Source organism: Myotis lucifugus, unplaced genomic scaffold (genome assembly GCF_000147115.1).
Source record: "Myotis lucifugus unplaced genomic scaffold, Myoluc2.0 scaffold_34, whole genome shotgun sequence".
NCBI classification, from domain to species: domain Eukaryota; kingdom Metazoa; phylum Chordata; class Mammalia; order Chiroptera; family Vespertilionidae; genus Myotis; species Myotis lucifugus.
In genome coordinates, this window is record NW_005871082.1 from 6,024,212 (window position 1) to 6,047,073 (window position 22,862).

The window sequence follows — 22,862 nt, forward strand, 5'->3', positions numbered from 1 at the left end:
GATATCAACATCACTGCACTGGATTTATGGGACTCTCTGGTGGTAACAAAAGCATTTACCTTGAAGGAGATAAATTTATAAAGTTTAAGAAACCAGACTCTTAATTTGACATTTATTGCCACCGAAGAGTTTACACAGCTACTCAGCTGAGATGAAGTGTCTGTACGTGCTCCTATCCGAGGAGCACATGCAGACTATTTCTATTTCACAGGCCCACGTGTATACCACTTGATACATCAGATAACTGGCCTTACTTTGAATCAGGCCTTGATCCTTGTAAACTTTTAAAAATCTATTAATCATGGAGATGAGCTTTTAATAATGTCAGAGGCTTGTTATAATATGTGTCTTGATTCCTATATCTTATTATCAGTTCTCACATTCTAAAAGATGTTCCTAAGGAGCCAGTAGTAGTGAAAAAGTGTCAGTGAGTGTTGCTTATCAGCCAAATGTTGACCATTTACATCCTCTTTTCTGGCATCCCCACTTATATGTGATAAGTCCATGAACACACAGAATCCTTTCTTTCCTCCCTAATCCCATACAATGGCAAGCCCAAATGCCCTGAACAATCCTAAGGGGATGGGAAGGGAACTGTGGCTCTTGGCTGCAGAAGGGTCTAAGCTTTATGCCAAAGACCCGTTATAAGGGCAGATAGCATTAGTGCCTTGGCGAGACACAGGTTTAGTGGACCAACTGGAGCATATTGTTCATTGGGTGATTACCCATCCCTATTTGCCTGAGATTTTCTCACTTTTAGCACTGAAAGGGCCTTACCCCAGCAAACAGAGATGGTTGTTCATTCTAGTTCTAAATCTGATATAGACAATTAATTTCAAAATCATTTCATCAGGCTTCCAATATGTGTAAGAAAGAACACCATCTCATTTTGCCAGGATTGCTGATTCCATGAAATGTTGTCCTTTGGTTCTGGTGTGGGCCTTTTCCAGTTAAAATGAGTCTGGCTGACCTCTTGCAGAATGAGGCTAAATGGATAGGTTGTTCAGTTAACAAGACCCTATTAACCAGTGAGATAATAGAGATACAGCCATATGATAAATTAAAGCAATATAAAGTTTTCTGTAGTGTAAACCACATGAATATAATGATGACAATAATACCGTTTTAAAAATAAAAAACTTCTACAGTTGCTAGCAAGTTTAGCATAGTATTATATATACATGTATTTGATGAGCTACTAATTCAAATTGCACTATTGGATGATTGTGATTGCCTGGTTTGATGATAGTTATGATCATTGAATCACTCCACCTTTCTTGATTTCATGACATGTCTTTTATCAATCAGCTAAAAAAGGTTTTGTTTGTTTGTTTTTAATTTTTAAGGCTCTGAATGAACCATGAAATATGAGATATTCACTCATATGAGATATTCATTCTCACTGATTTTCTATTCCTTCATCATAGTCCAGGAATCTCTCCCAGTCTCCATCAGACTTATGCATCATGTACTTGTTCTATTTCTAAAAGATCCTTATTTTTCATTTGTTTGTTGTTTGTTTTATAATGTTGGGCAGATATATTACCTTGGGATTTTAGAGTAAAAGCATCTAATTTTTATCAATGTTTGTACAGTTTTTAACTTTTTTTGGTAAACCATTATTTTTTGTTTTAACTTAACATCCATATAATTTCAAAATAGGAGGTGCTTAAGAAATGTTACAGATAAGTTGCATTACTACTTTGCTAAAATCATATAAGTTATTAAACCTATCTTAGTTATATAAAATAACAAATTGAAGAAGAGTTTGATGAGAAGAGGCATAATGAAATACAATTAAAGCTAGGAAATGCATTTTTGGCTTCAAACCACATGATTACAAGCTAAAGTACTTTACTATTTTTCATCTGTTGAGAATGTTCTCATTCTCTTTTTTGCTATATAATAAAATAAAACAGGTAGTTTAACATTACAAAAAGCAATGGCCATTGAGGATTTGGTGGAGGCAAGGATTGGTGTGTTTTTGAGAAGCAGCATGTCAGAAGATAACAGAAGCACAGATTCTGGTATCAGGTTGCCTGGGTTTAAAACATAACTCTGTATCAGCCTGTGCACTGAAGTATCATGGGTTCGATTCCTGGTCAAAGGCACATACCTGGGTTGCAGGTTTGATCCCTCACCCAAAGTTGGAACGTACAGGAGGCAACCAATTGATGTCTCTCTCTCTCTCTCTCTCTCTCTCTCTCTCTCTCTCTCTCTCTCTCTCTCCCTCCCTTCTATTCTATCTAAAAGCATTGGAAAAATATCCTTAGATGAAAATTAACAACAGCAACAACAACCAAAACACACACACACACACACACACACACACACACACACACAAACACACACAAAAAAACACATAACTCTGCTAACTCTGCTACTTACCAGCTCTATGATCTTTGGCAAAATATTCAAACTTGTTGTGTCCCAATTTCTTATCTGACAAATTAAAGTACCAACAGTAACTACCTTATAGGGGTATCAAACAAGTTAATATATTAAACAAGTTAATATATGTAAAGTGCTTAGAATAGTATTGGTATAAGAAGAGCTATTACTGTTAGTTAATATATTTATTAATAGAAGCCCAGTGCATGAATGGCCTGTGCCCTCTCACAGTGCAGGAGCCCCGTGATCCATGGCCCCAAAGAGGTAGGCCCCGCCCACCCAACTGATGCTCCTTGATGGATTCCCCAAAGAGGTAGGCTAGAGCCCATGGCGCGGAGGAGCTGCCGGGCCCACCTCCTCCGTGCTGTGCAACGCAGCTTCAAGTCCCTGCCCACCCGCTTGTGCCCACTGCGTATGCAGCCTCATGGAGATGGATTGTGACGGCGTGAGGTCATCACAGCATGAAGGCGTGACGACCACCTAGGCTTTTATTAGTATAGATTTGACTGCCACCTCTATTTCTCAGTATTGTTTGAACAAAAAAGGAAAGCTATGCCAGGAGTAACTCATCTTCCTACATTTTGAAATCCTTCACTATAGGTCAGGAAAATATAGTAAACAAACAAACAAAAGAAAACTCCACTTAAGGATATCTTTAAAAGATATGTTAATACCTCAACAATTAATTATTTAGAAAATGTTTTCCACTTGTCAGCTATTAAAATAGTTTCTATTTTGCCCAAGTCCAAAACATGGCTCTTCAAAATGATAAGAAAGGTATAAGCACATGCTCTTTGTCCATCAGCTCAACTTGGTAAGCACTGATTAAAGGAACTTATCCTAAAATGAAAAGAAGCTGTCAATAGATGTGTGTGTGTGTGTGTGTGTGTGTGTGTGTGTGTGTGTTTAATTGTGTATTCTGAAGACCAAAGCCTTACATGCCATTTGTCTTTTTCCCTTTCTTGTCATGTCTAAATAAACAAATAAACTCTTAAACATTTCATTAAATTCTTGTTCATCCCATTTTTTTAATGAGTAAAACAGAGATAATGCCTACTTTATAAAACTAATGAAAGAATTGAAAGGGATAATGAATGTGGAGAAACTTGCACATAAGAATGATTATATCTTAGAATGAAAATTCTTACATTTCTGAAAATTATACTCAAGTGAATTCAGATATAAAAATTTGACTCCAAATATAAGAATAATGCAAAAAGAGAGACAGCATTTGGATAGAGATTACTCCATTATGACTCCCAGTAGCACTTAGATATGTTAGTCTCTAATTTTATATTAAATCACATACTAATGAACACATATACATACACAGATACATCAACTCACACTTTTTATTCATGCTGTCTGTGTCTTAAAATTAATATAAACTTATTGCTATAAACTTCAATTTTCTATTCATACATGAATTTGTAAAAGGGAAAACAAACAAAAGAACAAATAGCATATAGAAATTCATCTTATATAAGACCTAATTACAAAGAAAGGCATTTGTGTATCTTTGGTTGATATGTAAGAAGTAAGTAATCTTTTTGTGAAAGAAAATATAAGATCTGCTGTCCGTGGGTGTCCATTTCTACTGCTATCCATCTCTAACCAAGAAGAGGCTTTTGTGAACTTAGAGAGTATTAGTTTGTAAGAACATAACTTTTTATAGACAGACAAACATGAAGTGGTTAACATACTCTGTCCTCTATAAAACAAAATCTGAATCAAGACACTTGGGATCTGTTGAAGTTCATGATTTGATGTTTTGATGGTTTGCACACTTGAGTTGATCATCCAATAGCACACTTCTGCCAGGAAGCCTGGTTTCCTTCAAGCCCAACTCAAAAGATACACCGCCCTGAAACTGAAATCTTCAATTAAGAGATACACCCTGCTTAATGTTTAAATAAACCATGTCGCAAATCTCCTTTGTTCTGATGATAGTCGGGTATGTGCTAGGAACATGACTGAAAGTTACTTAAACTCTGAAGTGGTTAATTGTGTTCAATTATATTACAGACACAGGGTGGAACATGGTCTTTTGCCCTGTGCCAACAGTCATATTCAATCAAGTTTCACTGTCGCTTCTTCACCCTAAGAACAAAACTAAACCCAAAAAGGAGGAAGAGGATCAGGAGAGGTAGGAGAAGGAGGAAGAGAAAGAGGGCAAAATAAAAGACATTTAAAATCCCCCTTTTCTGGTATAGCAGGTGGCAATCTTAGAGGTCATGTGTGTGATCTTTTTCATTAAGCAGCAGGTGTTCTACCCCTTTTTATGTTTGCCACACTCACGCACTCATGTTTCCTTAGAGAGATATTTCAGGCTGTAAAATCATGAAACCACTTCTTAGGGGTCAGTTGAGATTCTGAGTTCTGTAACTGGAAGTGCACAAACTCTTCCACATATTGAGGTCCCACTTTTTTATTTCCTTCTTTATGTGTTATTTTAAATCAGTAAAGAAAAATTAACAGATAAAGGACTTTTAGTTTTCTGTGAAAAAAAATACACCCTATTTTATCTTTTCTGTAACCTCAGGGGAAAAATAAAAATGTTGGGTAGAAGGTGCAGTCATAGTTTTGCATCATTGAATTCTTTGCTCTGCCATGAGTTAGATAAATGACTTCAGAAATTCTTAAAATCAGTAGATTTGAATGATCTCACTCCTTACCAAATATAATGAACAATATATAAAAAGAATTAACTTGAATTAAATATAGACGGTGAACAAGGCACCGAGTTAAGAGCCACATACATGTTAATTTTATTTCTAACTAGAGGCCCAGTGCACGGATTCGTGCACCTTGAAAGGAACTGTGGGCTGTGAGGCTGTGGTGGGCACAGGGGCAGGTCTTAGTTCATCCTCCACTCCTTGGTCTGGCCCCTCCCACCGCAGCCCCTGGTACCCTGTCTGCCAGCATTCCCGCTCACTCCCACCACTACTGCTCCCATGCACCCATGGCATAGAGCTATTGGGGCTGCTGCCCTGATAACCCCTCAGGAGCAGGGAGAGGTGGAGAAGCCCTGAGGGGCAATTAGGGCCGGCAGCCACTGCTTGCACCCGCTGACAGCTCCAAGCAATTGGGACCTGCACTGGGTGCCACCAGCGGGTGCAAGTGGCAGCTCCGGCACTGGCTACAGGTGCAAGTGGGGCCGGCACCGGCAGTGGGTGTGAACAGCAGCTCCAGCACCAGCAGTGGGTACAAGCAGGGCCGTCACCAGCAGCGGGTGTGAGAGGTGGCTGCTGGCCCAGATCACCCCTCAGGAACAGGGGGAGGTGGAGAAGTCCTGGGGGTGATTGGGGCCAGCAGCTGCCTCTTGCACCTACTGACAGAGCCGAGCAATCAGGGCCAGCGCCAGGCGCCAACAGTGGGTGTGAGCGGCAGCTCTGGTGCCAGCAGTGGATGCGAGTGCTGGGTGAAACCGCGGCGTGGTGGGAGCAAAGAATTTTCAGTAACCACCAGAGGCTCATCCCAATGACAGTGACTGGTGCCCCGCCTTGGTCTGGCGCCACCTCTCACCTGCTCCACCAGCCCACCATGGCCGACGCCCACCATGTTCCATACTCTGCCACCTGCTGCTGATGCCCACCATGTTCCACGCGCACCCCCTGGTGGTCAGCGCACTTCATAGTGACCGGTTGTTTGTTTGTTTGGTTGTTCTGCCATTCAGCCTATTTGCATATTAGGGTTTCTATAAATATATATATACTAGCTTGCTTCTCATGTTGAAAATTAAACTATGTATTATGCTTATTTATTTTCAAAGATAGGATCCCAGTCATTTTATATTCATAAAATAAATTATAAGCTATGGAATTTCTAGCAAGATTTAGTTCTGGTCATTGCACAATAGAGACAAATCCATTGCCTTATTACTTAGATCCTCATTGTACTTGGAATCTATTTGGAAAAATAAGATGAACAAAGGTTCGGTAAGTAGAGAACAATTGAGCATCTACTTGGTAATGTTGGTTACAAGGACTTTATGAGTCCAATGATGGGAGGGATAGATGTGGTTTAATACAGTGAAAATGAAAAGGGAGAGGTGTCCTTGGGATGAGTTGAGATGTGAGCAGAGCCTGACATAAAGGGCAAGGTCAGGTGCAGATCTGATTGAGTAGAGAAGGAAGCATGCCTGCTTGGAGGATTATGATTGTTTAGAGGGAGCATGCTGGCATTATAGGAAACCTATCTTCTGATAAAACCTCAAAAGTTTAAAGGTTTGATTTATGGAGAAATATAATTTAACATTTCAGTGGAGAAAATAAACTTGCTTGGCACTTGTGGAACAGCAGTTATATTTAACCATATGCAGCAGAAAGGCAGACAAATGATAATCATATGTGCATGATCCTAGAGTCCAAAACAAAATCCCACCCTTTCTAAATTCTCAAAAAAGTCTCTAGAAAGCAAATGAGTATATAAACTGACATGGCATCACCATAGTGTTAGAATCCTAAAGTGAATCTGCTGTCACATATTTAAAAATAAACTATCTACAAAGTTTGGTGTCTTTTACTACTATTAACACTTCTCTTTAGCATGCAGTGGCTCAATACTACAGCTGAGAACCAGTCCTCTGTGCTTCCTGCACGTGTCACCTGTTTGTGCAGCTGTGAAATTCATGAGGTGGTTAGAGTGAGAAGAGTTCCATGACTGAGATGTTCCTTTGCCAGGCAGAGGTGGTCTGCCTTCTGTACACAATTGCACATTCAACCCCCTTTTGTTTCAAGTAACTAAGGGGGAGATATGGGAAAACCCACAGAGATACACTTCCTTTCTCAAAAGGCAGTGCCTGTCTAGGAAAGCATTCTGACAATAGCCATTTCTTCCCACCAGTTAAGAAAAAAAATGGCTGATGGGGTAGTAAAAAAAAATACCCCGACACAACTTCTTAAGAGAAGAAATTGTGTGATTCACTGGTAAGTCAAAAGAACAGAAAGGGGGAATTCGATGACTTGTATTAATACTGGACAGCAAAATAAGCTTTGTTTGGCTATCCCCAAATAAAATTTCTAAATTATAAGATTTATTTTTAAGAAAGATAGATGAATTGGGGGTGGGTCTTGAGAACCTTGCTGTTCAAAGTGTAGTACATAAATCAGCAGCAACTGTAGTAGCTGGGAGCTCATTAGAAATGCAGACTGCCAGGCATCTCTGCAGTGTTTCTAAATTTGAATCTGCATCTTCATAGAATCCCCAGGTCATTTATAAAGTTTAAAAGGCCCAATCTTTGAAGAGTGGGTGGGCTAAAATGTGTGATAACAGGGCAAATAGTTAATGAAAACAGAAATCCTGAGGAGAGAAAAGATGAGTTCTGGAAATTCTGTGGAATGATGAGGATTGTCCATGAGAAATTCCAGACCAATCCAGGGGAGCTCCAGTGAGTGAGAAGGAAGGAGAGACAAGTTTCAAAGGTTCACTGGGAAACTAAGTAAAGCACAGAATACTTCCACCTACCACCAACCAGATGCGGAGAAGAGGTCAGGATAATGTCAATGCTGGCAACTACAGAGAATTGCTTGCAGTAAAACCTAAATAGACATGAAGAGTTTTAGATAAAATGCGGGAGCCCCTGTAGCCATGTCATTCAACAAATTACTTTGAAGTCCATAGTATGTGCTAGACATAATGGTAGTTGTACTTGTTAAACAAGCCACGTCTTCACCTTTACTGCAGTTAAAAGGCATTTGGTTTTAGGTCAGGGAGGCAATAACCATCAAAAATCACAGCTCTGTACAGAAACAAAGGTCCTGTTATCACTATCTGGGCTTCTAAGCACCTGGCAGAAAGGATTTACTTAGGGGTAGACATTTTTGAAAGAACAAGGCCATACTTGTATTACATAAGTTGTGATTGTGTGTGTGTGTGTGTGTGTGTGTGTGTGTGTATGAGAGAGAGAGAGTGTGTGTATGTGTGCATTTGTAAAATGGTAGTATTCAGTTTGATCATACTGTTTTAGATTTTATTAGCATTATTTCTTCCAAATCCCTAGGTCATAAAGCAAACTCAAGCCCAAGCTTTAGAAATTTCCAAGTGTGGCCCCAGCAGCCATATTTCTAATTTAGTCTTCATGCATATTTGATTGGATGAAGGGTAAAATCTTTATCAAATAGGTCCTAGAGAATTCTCTCTCCCAGCAATTTGATACTGGGAATAACAGGTAGCTATGAGAGAAGCCAGAACTTGGAGAGTGTAAACTTGAGGACCATTGGGTGACCATATTCCTCCATGTTCTTGAAAAAGAAGAGACCAAACTGCAGAAAGAGAAAAGTAAAGCTGGGGCAAAAAGGAACAGACTTTAGAGATCATGCAGCCTTTCCAACTTTGCTTCAATTCTATCTTCAAGTTTGGCTTTCCTCAATGCCTTTATATGAGAAATGTAAACTGTTTAAGTTAGTTCCTTAAATGGTTTTTCAATAACTTTATTTCCACTTGCAACAAAAAAAGAATCTCAACCAGGATGCCCACGGTCTATGCTGATATAATCTTAATGAGCCGGGTTGTTTTTCTTGAGCAGGATGCAAGGGTGATTTCTTTCCCGGGTTCTTGTCCAGGTGGGTTCAAAGAATGAAGCCACAGACAAAAGGTGGTAGATGAAAAGGGTGGAAATTTATTGGAAGCAAATACAGACTCCCACGTAGGAAGGAGGTCCCAAGGGGATAACCCACTAAGCTCCTTTTTTTTAAAAAAATATATATTTTATTGATTTTTTTACGAAGAGGAAGGGAGAGGGATAGAGAGTTAGAAACATCGATGAGAGAGAAATATCAATCAGCTGCCTCCTGCACACCCTCTACTGGGGATGTGCCTGCAACCAAGGTACATGCCCTTGACTGGAATTGAACCTGTGACCCTTCAGTCCCCAGGCCAACGCTCTATCCACTGAGCCAAACCAGTTAGGGCCACTAAGCTCCTTTTTGCTAATGTTTATAAAGGCTGCAGTTCTTTGTCTCTTGATGCTCCCTTCTTATTGGTCACTCTTTTGCAGTATATCACCTTCAAAGCCCAAACACCACATGGTGCGCCCCTCCTTTTCTTCCCCTTCAGTGGTAGAATTCTCTATCTCCTGTGCAAATCTGTCTTCCTCTTTCTCCCATTTGTTGGAGTTTTTCTATCTTCTGTGAAAGTTTGTTTCCTTTTTCTCCCCATACTCTCTGGCTTTCCCTTATCATCTGTGAATGGATGTCTTCCTCTCCCCTTATCATGTGGCACCCCTTTTTTTTTCTCTGTGAATGTATGCCTTTTGGCAGCTCCAAGCCCTCACCTATGCAGTCCTCCCCTGTGGACCCACTTTATTCCTAAATCTCCCTAAACCTACCTATTTTACCCCTAAAACTTCTTTCATTAACATTAAGACAGCTGGACCAGTAATAGAAAAGTAACTGTTGAGGAAACTGGTACCCACATCCAATAATGTACAAACTTCCTTTTTTAAAAAAAAGATGTATCATGCTTTAAAGTGAAGTAGTGTTCTCTTCACTTTGTGGCTACATCTCAACTCAACTGCAATTGGTCAAGAACAAGGAAACCATGATCCTTTAATGTTGACCTTGGATTATGCAGGCCCAGTGTTTCAGAAACTTCAATGTGCATTACCAACTGCGGGGTCTTCTAAAAAGCCCAGATTCTCCAGCCTTGTTCCGTCCCTATTGTATTTGATCAAAATCTAGGGATGTGTACTTTTCACATCTCTTTTAGATTATTATGATTCAGATAATCCAGGGAACTAACTTCTAAAAGCATATTTTAAGCTTTGGGTCTTATTCATTCAGAATGGCTCATATAATAATTTGAGAAGCTTTTCAAAAATATACATGCTGAATACCACCTCAGACCAACTGATTCAGAATTTTAGCCAGCATGTGTTTGCACAAGATCCCCAAGTGATATTTAAGCGCACTTCTAGTTAAGAATGGCAGATTTGAGGCACTCAAGGGTGATTGACTCAGCTGTGCTATGGAGGCGGCCTCCTTCCATGCAGAACTCTGCAACACCAACAATATTTTATTTTAATGGCCACTTTCAATGTTTAAAATTGCTCAAGTACAAATTATTCAGACTATATCTACATTGACCTATTTGAAAATCAGCATTTAAAATACCGCCCTTCCTTTATCCTCGGATCAGAAGTGCATTTTTCTAATTGGAAAGTTTGCCTACCAGTGTTATTTAAATGGTAACTAAATGCAGATGGAATTGACTTTAGATAGATTCTTCATTTATATGCTTCACTTTGCAGTATATCAAAGTTTTATGGAAAGCCAAAAAAACAAACTCCTCCAAAGGGAAAGTAAAGTGTATTCCCTCTGTCCGGCTTCCTGCCATTTATTTTTTAATTTTAGAACTTCTTATCTCAAAAAACAAACAAGGTCTTCTCTTTTTAAATGCCAAGATCAGAGCAAGAAATCAGCATCTGCAACATGATTGAACTGCATAATTTAGCCTTTTAAAAGTTTTCTTGTGGAACACTAACAATGGATATTAGTGAGTATAAAAATGCACAAATTTCTGCAAATCTGTAAAGTACATTGCCATTTGTATATGAAATAGACATACTCTCTGCGATTTCTAAGTACTATCTCAACTCATTGGCTTCTTGATGAAGTGAGTTCCCATTATTTATGTAGAACTGACCTTTGAGGAAATCCCTGCTACAGAAATAAAAGCAATAGTGTGCAAGGATATGCATGTGCATGCATGTATGTATGTGTGTGATACATGTATGTGTCAATCTATAAATTCATTTATCCAGCATTTCTTATAAAAACAAATTAATAAATTAACAAATAAACTAGAACTAATTAGACTACCCATAGAGAGGGAAATTATTTGAATATATTAGTATACTCATTTCATGAAATAATATGCAATTATTTAAAAATATGTATAATAATTGACCTAGAAACATTAATAAGATGTTAGGGTAAAAGGAAGCTATGGAATAATGCATATAGTAAAATTGCTAACCAAAATGGCAGCAACTAAGTGTAGACCTGTTTATAAGCTATATATTAGTATGTTTAGGTGAGCACAGGAGATGTGAACAAGAATGTTCCCATTTAAATGTTTCTTCAAGGAGTGGGATTGGGAGGGAGTAATATTGTCTTTATACATTTCTTTCTATAGCATCTGGTGGTTGCATGAGCATGCTTGTTTTTGTGCATTCAGTAAAGGTGAGAAATAAAAAAAAATTGTAGACTAAGTGAGAAAAATAGGAAATAAAGATGAATAAGCATTCCTGGTAAAGTAAAGAAAAATGGGTAAGAATAATAAAATATTCTGCAATACTGATCATTAAAGATGCAGATTCAAGCAGTGAAGTCCATTTTTCACCTCTTAAATTGGAACATGTTAAAGAAAAGATCATTCTCGGTGCTGATTAAGGCACTGTGAGAGCAGCACTTTAATACAATGCTGAAGTATAATTTGAAATAATCTTCCTGGGTAGTGGTTGAAAATAGGTATGAAGCACATAATGTTAATATCTTTGACTAAGTGGACCTCCTTTTATATATTTTTTAAAAATTAATCATCACCCCAGGATATTTTTCCAAGGTATGTGCCCTTGACTAGAATCGAACCAGGGGACCTTCAAACCACAGGCCTATGCTCTATCCACTGAACTAAACTGGCTAGGGCAGTGGTTCTCAACCTTCTGGCCCTTTAAATACATTTCCTCATGTTGTGACCCAACCATAAAATTATTTTTGTTACTACTTCATAACTATAATGTTGCTACTGTTATGAATTGTAATGTAAATATCTGATATGCAGGATGGTCTTAGGTGACCCCTGTGAAAGGGTCGTTCGACCGCCAAAAGGGTCGTGACCCACAGGTTGAGAACCGCTGGGCTAGGGTATCAATGGATCTCCTTTCAGAGGCTTGTATTAAGTAAACAAGCAGAAATGAGGGCAAGCATGTGTGTAAAATGACTTTACTATAGTTTCCTTGAGAAATGGCATAATGATCACACTGTTCACACCATAAAAAAATCTATACGTAATTTCTTACATTCCTCTTTCTCTCTCCATCTCCCTCACACCCAGAGCTTCTAAAACCCATTTCCTTCCTTCCCTCACTCACACAGTCCCCTGAGAGCCATGCTGTCCTTGTTCACTCCATTGGTCCCCAGGCAGAGGGACAGGAACATTCCCAGCCCAGTCCCCTGGAGAGCAGGCTTTTCTTGTCTGACTCTTGTCCTTCAGAAAATCAACCTCAACAGGTTAATTCTGTTGAATAAAATGACTAGCTGTACATCAAAGTGGGTAATCCAAGATCTAAACATGTAAACATTAGTTAAGAGATTTATTGACAATGGTTTTTATTTTTCTACTAGAGGCCTGGTGCATGAAATTTGTTCATGGGGTGTGGGAGCCCTCACCAAGCCTGCACCCTCTCCAATCCGGGACTTTCCTCTCATAATCCAGGACTGCTGGCTCCTAACTGCTCACCTGCCTGCCTGCCTGATTGTCCCTAACTGCCCCCCCCCCTTGCCGGCCTGGTCACCCTGACTACCCCCACCCTGCCAGACTGGTCGCTCCATGCAGCCTACTGTTTAGTTGTTTGGTCGTCCCTCACTAACCCCCCTGCCACCCTGGTCGCCCCATGCAGCCTGCTCTTCGGTTGTCTGTCTGGTTGTTTTGGTCGTGATGGCCCCTGGCTTTTTATATATTAGAATATTTTACTAATTTTTCTAAGAGGAATATATGCCAACTTTATAACTTAATTTAAGAATGGCTTAATTGTTAAGTATTTGCAATCCTTTTCAGGGCACTGCTGTTTTCTACAACTTGTGTAAAATACTTATTATAAGATTAAGCGTTTCTAATTTGTGAAAACAAACAACTTGTCCCTTTCAGATCAACTCAGATATTTGGAGTCAAGCCTGAGAAAGACTTTCTAAAATAAAAATATTCTGATTTAAATATATGCACAGTAGTTCTCTAAGCTGTTAAATAAAATGGTGGTTCCTCATTTTTTTAGATTAAGTATCCCCTGAGAATCTGACTAATGGCACAACCTTCTCTGCTGAGAAATAAACACCTTCCCTCATGTATGGGTGTCCTAGGCTACACACACTGGGTGACTCACAACAGCAGTGCTTTCTTGTCCCACAGTTCCTGGCCTAGGAGTCTGAGGTCAAGGTGTCAGCAGGGCCATGCTCCCTCTGTAACCAGTAGGCAATCCTGCCTTGCTTCTTCTTGCACCTGGTGGTTTGCCTACAATCTCTGGCATTCCTAGATCTGTAGATACATCGCTCCCATCCTCCATCTTCACATGAGCATCTTCTCATGTCTTCACAGGATCTCCTTCTGTGTGTATCTGTGTCCAAATTTCCCCTTTTTATAAAAACACCAGTTACACTGGATTGAAGCCCAGTGTAATATCCTCATTTTAATTTGATTACCTCAGTAAAGAACCTGTTTCCTTCTGAGGTACAAAAAGTAAGGCTTTATATATTTTAGAGGAAAAAACAATTCAACCTGAAACACCACCCGAACACATCTTATCTTCCAATACCAGGATGTAGACATGCTAAGATTGTGTCTCCAGACCTCAGCTTAACCCAGATCTGAGGATTGATGGAAATTTATTATCCCTGATCAGACCCCCTCACTAATTAGCTAATGAACATCCAAAGACAAGCCAGATCAACCCAAAAGGCAGGAAAACCTTCCATTAAGAATATTAAGAAGAGGTAAGGAAAATATTTTCTGAACTCTTCACTTCAATGTAAGAAGTATAAGAATTGAGACATCCAGGAGACTTTGCTGATAGATATTGGCTTCTTTCCCAATGGAAATCCAAGTCACAATTCATCTCAACAGAGATTACAAGTAGATACAATGCTGATTTCCCACAGAATGCAAATGCTTCTGAAGTTTACCTGCTTAGAGCAGTAAAGACTCCTTGAAAGCTTTTATTGTAATTTTATTTGTAATTTTATATTACTATCACATGTATGTAATGTTATTAGCACTGAAATTACCATGGTTTTACTTAATATCATATGAAAGTTGCTGTACTTTGCTCAGATTCGACATTTTTGTATTGTAATTAGTCGTTAACATGAAATCTGAAATCAGAGAGGCATTGATTTTCTAGTTACTAGCTATTTGATGATGGACACATTACTTGTCTCTCCTCATTTTCAACTTTCTGATTTGTAAAATGAGGAAAATAATATCTACCTGATGGGATTCATATCTGTGGAGTAAGAATGACTACATTTAAAACACCCTAACTCTGAAGCATATTAGCACTACTTCCCAGATATTTGGCCAATGTGTGCCTCAGTTTACCCATATCCATAAATATTTTTATTTATATATTTTATCTATAAATAAATAAATAATAAAATCAAGGATGGAAAAAATATTTATTGTACATGTTTGCTATGCAAATTAAATTGAGTACATCACATAGAAGTGAATCTCTATGTATTATACTCTGCTAGCCAGCATTCTCCAGAGAAAAAGACCTAATAGTATGTGAATATATAAGAAAGAGCATTTATTACAAGGAATTTCCTCAAGCAATTATGGAGGTTGTAGGTGCAAGTCTGCTGGCTTTTGGGAACAGTGGTGATGAGCACACTCTAGGGCAGAGACTGAAAAGCTGCTCCTCTTGGTCAACTTCTTCCTCATCTTTTTCCCACACCCTGTGGGTTAATTGTGGGTCATTAACCCTCATCTTTTTTCCACACCCTCCTCTCCTAGTCCCAGGTCACAGGGCTCCTTCACTTGGTTTCTAAATTTTCTCAGAGCAAAGAGGTGTCCAGGCCTTGGGTGTCTAGGTTCACACTTTTCTGTGGGGCAACATGAGGGCAGCCAGTGCTTGAGATGTTGGTGGTGCTGATGTTGGCTCTGTGAAGTTGGCTCAAGCAGGTCTGCACATTGAGCCAGCCTGTCAGGGCATTGTCACCCACACCGGGAACACACAGGAGGCAGCCAGTGACACCTTCCTCTCTTCCTCTTTTGCTGGCAAGGGCCCTGGAGCCTGCATGCACCTCACCTCAACTCCTGTTGCAGTGTGTGAAGCCAAGTGCATATTATACTCTCAAAACTGGCCAAAAATGAAAAAGCAAAGTGTGGGCTGGCACACTGGAGACCCAGGAGAGCCAATAATGCAGTTCCTGTCCAAAGGCCAGCAGGTGGGGGCCCAGGGAGCTCATATTGCAGACGAAGTCCAAAGATCTTCTGTTGGAGCATTCCCTCCTGCTTAGAAAGGCTGACCATTTTGTTTTATTCAGACCTTTAACTGATTGAATGAGACCCACCCACATTATGGAGGGCAAACTGCTTACTCAAGTTCACTGATTTAAATGTTACTCTGATTCAAAAACACCCACCAAGTTGACACATAACATTAATGTCACACTTACTAAATAAATCTTTAATCTTCTTTCAAGTCACTGTGCTCTAGGTAGGTGAATGCCCTGGCCAGGAGGAGGAGATTGTTAGAAGGCCATCCAATATATTTTTTTTTTTAAGTCTGGAAGGAATAAAGGCTGGGTTAAGAGTGAAAAGATAAGAGATAAGACTCCAGGACTATAATGAAAACAAAACAAAACAAAAGAGCACTTGCATTTGAGATTTTCAGGGGTAGGGAACATCTGGCCTGTGGACTGTAAAAGGCCCGCTAAGACATTTGGTCTGGCCCTGCCAAGGCATTAGGGGTGAGTTAATTATATATTTGACCAAATATAGCAGGCTAATTTTTAAGTTGATAATTTTGTATGGCCTGAGAATCCTATATAATAAAAGCCTAATATGCAAATTGTCCCCTCAACCGGAAGTTTGACCGAGGGGCGGGGCCGGCTGGCCAACCTCCCACATCCCCTCCCCCTGGCCAGCCTGGTCCTATCAGCCAGGATTAGGGCAGACCAGCTGGACCCCACCCATGCACAAATTCGTGCACCAGGCCTCTAGTAATGTTATAAATATCCAAATGTCCCTTGGCAGAAAAAAGTTCCCACCCCTGTTTTAGAATATTAACAGAAACTACCAAGAAGGAAGCTTGCTTACCACGAATGACCTAATAAAACATGCACAGAAACTCTGGGGAGGCAGTGATCATCCTTTCTCTTAGAAATCTCTTTCACACAACAAGAGATTTCCAAAAAGACTGAATGACATGAAATTCACCATTCCATCCTTTCATGAATCCCTTATGTGATAAGACTCCTAGTCAGGGACAATATAAATCTTTTAAGATTAGGATAACATGGGAAATTTCACAGAATTGGAGAATAATGGAACACATTCTTGAGTTAACATGGCTATTTCTGCACCAAACTGTATCTTTACTAATTGACTGGCTAACTTAGTTACAAAAATTGACACAAATGCACATCCTACTATTTGGGTTGAACTTAACACAATGCCGTGTAATTAGCAGACACAGTTGACATTGGATTGACAATGAAATTGATGATTTGATGTTACAAGTGAGATACTGGCCAAGATTATTTTCCCAATAAATTCAGTAGCATGAGCTCATTGCCTGAATTTTTCAAGTCAGTACTGTGCAGAAAGTAAGCACCATAATAACCCATCAAAAATCTGTTGATGCCCTAACCGGTTTGGCTCAGTGGATAGAGCATCAGCCTGCTGATTCAAGGGTCCCAGGTTCGATTTTGGTCAAGGGTATGTTACTTGGTTGAGGGCACATCCCAGTAGGGAGTGCTCAGGAGGCAGCTGATCGATGTTTCTCTCTCATCGATGTTTCTAACTCTCTATCCCTCTCCCTTCCTTTCTGTAAAAATCAATAAAATATATTTTTAAAAAAATCTGTTGAATTCCTGAGATAAAACTTCCATAGTCTCTTAATTAGTATCTCTTTGCACAGCCCACTCTGTGAACATATTTTAAAACTTCTTCCTTTATCACATCTTTGCTGTAAATTAATAGCAACTTCTCTCATGCCTCAAATTAAAATATATATCAAAGAGAATCAGTGTTGCATTAGCTAAGACTTCCAGCAAACTGCTCTGCCAACATTTTTAGATAATATCTCTGGGAGTATTTTCAGACAGTGAAGATTGTTATGGGTGTGGCAACAAAAACATAATGGCTCTACTCACTTAAGGTAGGAAAAGTGTATTTTTTGGAATTTGTTTCTAGCTAATAACACTATTCTTCTGAAGTTATGTGAATGCTTGAGTGTGTTTATGCAAGTATTGTGCATGCATTACTGTTGACTTTTTAAAAAATATTATAATTATACTAAACACCCATTGAACTACTAACATGTAGTACCCTTACATTTCATGAGACCATGTGTAAAAACCAAGCTACAGGAGGCTTTTAAAATGTGTGATCTCTTCAAATTTCTCAGTGGAAATCTATAAGGTGCTAATTATGAACGAGGAAACTGAGTTTCAAAGTAGTTGGTGACTTTTCCAGGATCCCACAGGTCTATCCACTTCCAAGGCCTGTGTTCCTCCCACTAGGCCAGAAGTCAGGCAAATTCAGGCCAGATTTGGCTGGCTGCCTGTTTTTGTGAATAGGTTGTATTGGAGCACAGCCATGTTCATTCATGTACATATGGCCTATGACTGCTTTCACGCGACAAGGGCAGAGTCTGGCTGTTCCAACATAGACCATGTGGCTGCCAAAGCCTCAAATATTTACTACCTGGCCCTGTGCAGAAAATGTTGCTGACTCCTGCAATAGACTATGCTGTCTGCTTCATGTTTGGGCTATTTTTAACAAACAAGGATATGACTAGACTTTTCCTCTGAGATAATCATTAAGAACAAAGACATAAGATACACATTTTTGTGCCTGTTATCATTGTTCAAATACCTGACAAATAAGTTTAACCATTTTAACTTCTTTGGATTGTTTGTTGTAAATGAAATTAAACAAATTTGATGAACTGAAATTAAAAAAAATGTTGGACAAATAACAGCTCCTGAATCAAAAGAAAGCCTGGAGAACAAGGCTTGGGAGGGACCAGAGATACTGAGCTACACGACATCCCTGACTCAGGATTAATCCTGAGGGCACAGCTTTGGAGATGTCAACCATGGGCACCCCAGCTCAGCATCTAGGGATTAGCAGTGCTGAATACTCCATGCAGCGGGAGAAAATCTCTCCAATCAAGCGCAATATTTGAGGCCCAGGCACAGCATCTGAATGCTTGTACTTGGACAACATGACCCTTTGGTCACCAGGAGTACAGAGAAGGAATATGTCTACCATTTCCATCAGCAGAACATATCATAGGATGTCTTCCTACATCAGAAGGATATGAAAGTGCTAAGCTGGAAATTTAGTAAGTGTGCATTATACCATACCTATGAGTTCCTATATAGTCATCCACTGACTGCAGAAATTAAAAAAAAATTAAATTATGCTCAAGTTTTGATAGTTATGGATGTGGAACCTTAGTACTCTGTACAAATACACACACACACACACACACACACACACACATGCATTCATACACACGCGCATGCACACTTATTTCCAGATTCCTTCCCTTTTTGTGGTAACTGGAGCTGCTCCCAGGAGTGTCCTAGCGTATTTATGAATAAGTATATTATCTTCTCCTGCAAGTGGTTACAAAAATGCCTTAGCTCCCTTCTGTCCTGATGTTCCATAATCCCTTAGTGTCAATATTTTTGTCATTAGGCTGCTCCAGGACATGCTCCTTTCATTTTGTTCCTTTTGCCAGAAGCAACTTTAAATCATCACTCCATGTTCCCTTGGCCACCATCCATGTGGCTGCCATCTGTCACCTTGGGGCCATGCTCCTACAGCTCCACTCAAGCTGCCACCTGCATTGCCAGACTCCCAGCTTTGTAGCCTCTACCTCTATCTCCCTCTGGCTGTTGCTGTGGGATATCTTGCTCCCAGCTGATCTCTCTTTGCTCCATTTAGTTGATGGCCCATTGGTGGCTGTGGTTAAGGGGGCTGCCACAATCCTCTTAAATAAGTTCAGAAACAATTCCCTTCTCTTTTCATAAAGCTTTTAAATAACAGGTATCTAGATACTGGGTTTTAAAACTCTTAGCTTGTACATGCAATTTACTTTTCCTCCCTAGACTGTATATGCCATGCCCAGTGGTTGGATTGAGTTTTGTTCAAGTAACAATGAGCAGGCAATACTTGGAACCATTATCCTACTCTGATCCTTGCCAGGGCTGACCAGCAACCCCTGAACGACAGATAAACAGATTACTCCAACACAGTTTGACTTAACCTTGAGATCTGACACTAACTCCAGGTAGATAGTGTCAAGTTGAATTAAATCATATGACACTCACTTAGTGTCTGCAGAAAATTACCAGCTTGCTTGGTGTGGAAAAAAAAAATTCCACCTAATTGGTGGCCATAAGTATTGAGAGTACAGTATAGAAAGAGTATAGTGAGGAAAACAGTGAGTGCTTTTCTTTTGAAATGCCACCATTCAAAGACACACCATTAGTATGCAGTAGAGTCAGAAAGTGAGTCCATGCAGTCTGACATCAGAGTCTATGCTTCTAAACACTATGCTTACTGTCTTTAACCCACTGTATGCCCTAAACATCTGTAGACGTAAGCGACAGACCTTCCCCACATGCCATATGTGTCTATAAAAAAGATGTTTTCCCTAAGCAGCAGCCCTGACCAACTTTAAAATAATTTTTGTGAGAATTTTTAACTGAAAATATTCAAGAACACCCGAATTGTGAATAATATATCTATTTTTTTTAAAATATATTTTATTGATTTTTTACAGAGAGGAAGGGAGAGGGATAGAGAGCCAGAAACATCAATGAGAGAGAAACACTGATCAGCTGCCTCCTGCACGCCCCCCACTGCGGATGTGCCCGCAACCAAGGTACATGCCCTTGACCGGAATCGAACCTGGGACCCTTGAGTCCGCAGGCCGACGCTCTATCCACTGAGCCAAACCGGTTCTGGCAATATATCTATTTTTATAATATTCATTGCAAATTGATTTTTAAAATTAGATTCAAAATATCTTGGCATGTGGGCATCATTTCCATTTTGGATGCATGGTAGTTAACTGGTTAATAATGGGTGTTTCTCAAAGGACAGGTAGAACCTGTCCTTCTATGGCTTAGCTTAGTTCACTACTATGTTGTTACTTATTGCATTGATTAATATAAATAAGGGTTCAATTCTTTTGATATAAATAATTTTATGTGGGTGGTACCTAACCAGTATAAACCATTTCATAGTTATTAGATAAGTACTCTGATATATGTTATTATTTTTGTTCACATATAATTTCCCATACTTTTTTCTTCTTTGTGTACAGTTTATATTCTGAAATCTCATTGCATACCTTGTTAACTACTGAATTTTCAATGTTTACCAAAATTCTTGAAATAGTATTTTGGTGCTCAATAAAGATTTGTTGAATGAGTGAATATTAATTAATCGGTACCCTAGTTCAAGGCACTATGCTATATGTTAAGATTAAACAGGTAAAATGAGATGGAGTTCTTGACAACATGACATCGGATTATAAAAAGAACGCCATGTAATGAATGCTGAGATGGATACGTTTAGAATACAGGGAACACAAAAGGTTGATGCATATTTGTCCTTCTCAGACATTTAAAAAGGTAGATATTTTAAAACAGAATCACAGAACTTTGGTTTTTATTATGTACACACACATACTATTCCTTTTTTTTTTCTGGTTCGAAGATGACCCCGCCAATGGTACCACTATAGTGTCTGAGAATATCTAAAGAGAGATGGATTTGTCCTGATAAATGCTTTACAAATTGAAACGTAAGTGGTCAGTGTGTTTTCTGTTTAGTATTTGTAGTCACAGTCTTGGGTTCTTTTGATCTTTGTAGCAATGACTAATTTCCTTTAATAGCCAAAGAAAAGCTCTATTCCAAAAGGTATGTTTTACATCTATTTCAGCTTGGTTCACACTTAAGTTTTTTATCTCTCCCTGCCATTGATACTTGGATGCCTGACTTAATGTTAGGTATTTTCTCCAGCCCACCCTGGCTTCATTTAAAAGCATGTCCTTACTCCTTTCTTGGTCAAGGGACATGCTGATATACTACATTTTGTTAGTGCATTTTTTTGACCAAGATAAAGTCTGTAAATCCATTTCCAATGAAGCTACTTTTCACCTACTCTGTGCCGTGGGAGATAAAGAAGAAAAGAAGACCTAGTTCTTGTCTTCAAATATTTGAAATATGGCTAAAAAGATTCAATTTCTGTTCAGGGAACAACTGAAGAAGAATAAAAGTAAGTAATCAAGAGGTGAAATGTGTGGAACAGTTAATAAATATTATAAGGAAAACTTTTCATCACAGCATAATTGAACTGCTGAAAATTAAAGACAAAGATGAAAATCTTGAAAACAATGAGAAAAAAAGACATCATCTAAGGGGGACAAAGATCTGAATGCCTGCGGATTTCTCATCGGAAACCATGAGTCAGAAGGAAATGGCTGGGCATTTGTAAAGTGCTGAAGTGAGGTAAAGGAAATGTCAACCTAGAATTCAATATTCTGCAAAAATATCCTTCAGAAATAAAGGTGAAATAAAGGAAACTAAGATAATTCATTGCCTACAGACCTGCTCTAAAAGAATTGTTAAAGGAAGTTCTTCACACAGAAGGGTGGTGATTCCAGCATGAAAACCGAGACATCAGACATGAAGGAAGAGCAACAGAAATGGTAAATATCTGGGTACGTCTAACAGGTGATCTTCTCTTGAGTTCCTTAAAATATATTTTACAGTTAAAAGCAATGTTAAAACTTTTCCTAATGGAGATTTTAAAGCACATACATTTAATATATTAAATAAAGGGGCAAGGGTAAAAGGAACCATACTATAACTTATATTCCACTTGGAAGGGTAAAATATTGATTCTAAGCATACTGTGAAAAGTATGATTTTATAAAATATTATAATCCCCGGAGTAATCATAAATATAAATATCTGAAGAGATACAATAAAATGTAATAGAAAATAAAAATGAAATACAAAAAGTTCAAATAATCCCAAAGAAGGCCTTATGATAAAAAAAATACAGCTGAAATAGAAAACAAATACAAAATAGTAGACTTAAGTCCAAACAGAGAAAAAAAATTACATTAAATGTACATGATCTAAACATACCAATTAAAAGACAGAGGTAACAGAATGGATAGAAATGACTCCATTATATTTTGAATATAAGAAATGAACTTCAGATATAATTATTTGCATACAAATAAAAGGCAGACCCTGGTGAACATTTTGAATAGCTATATTAATATCAGACAAAGTAGATTTCAGAGCAAGGAATATTACTAGTGACAAAGTGGGATTATTGCATAATGATTAAAGGGTCACATAAAAAAAAAAGACTCAATGAACAAACAATAAATGTGTATGCACCTAACAGCAGAAGTTCAAAATACACGAAGCAAATCTCTCAAAACCACTGTGAAGGAGTTTGAGTTTCTTATAAACACACACCTGATGACT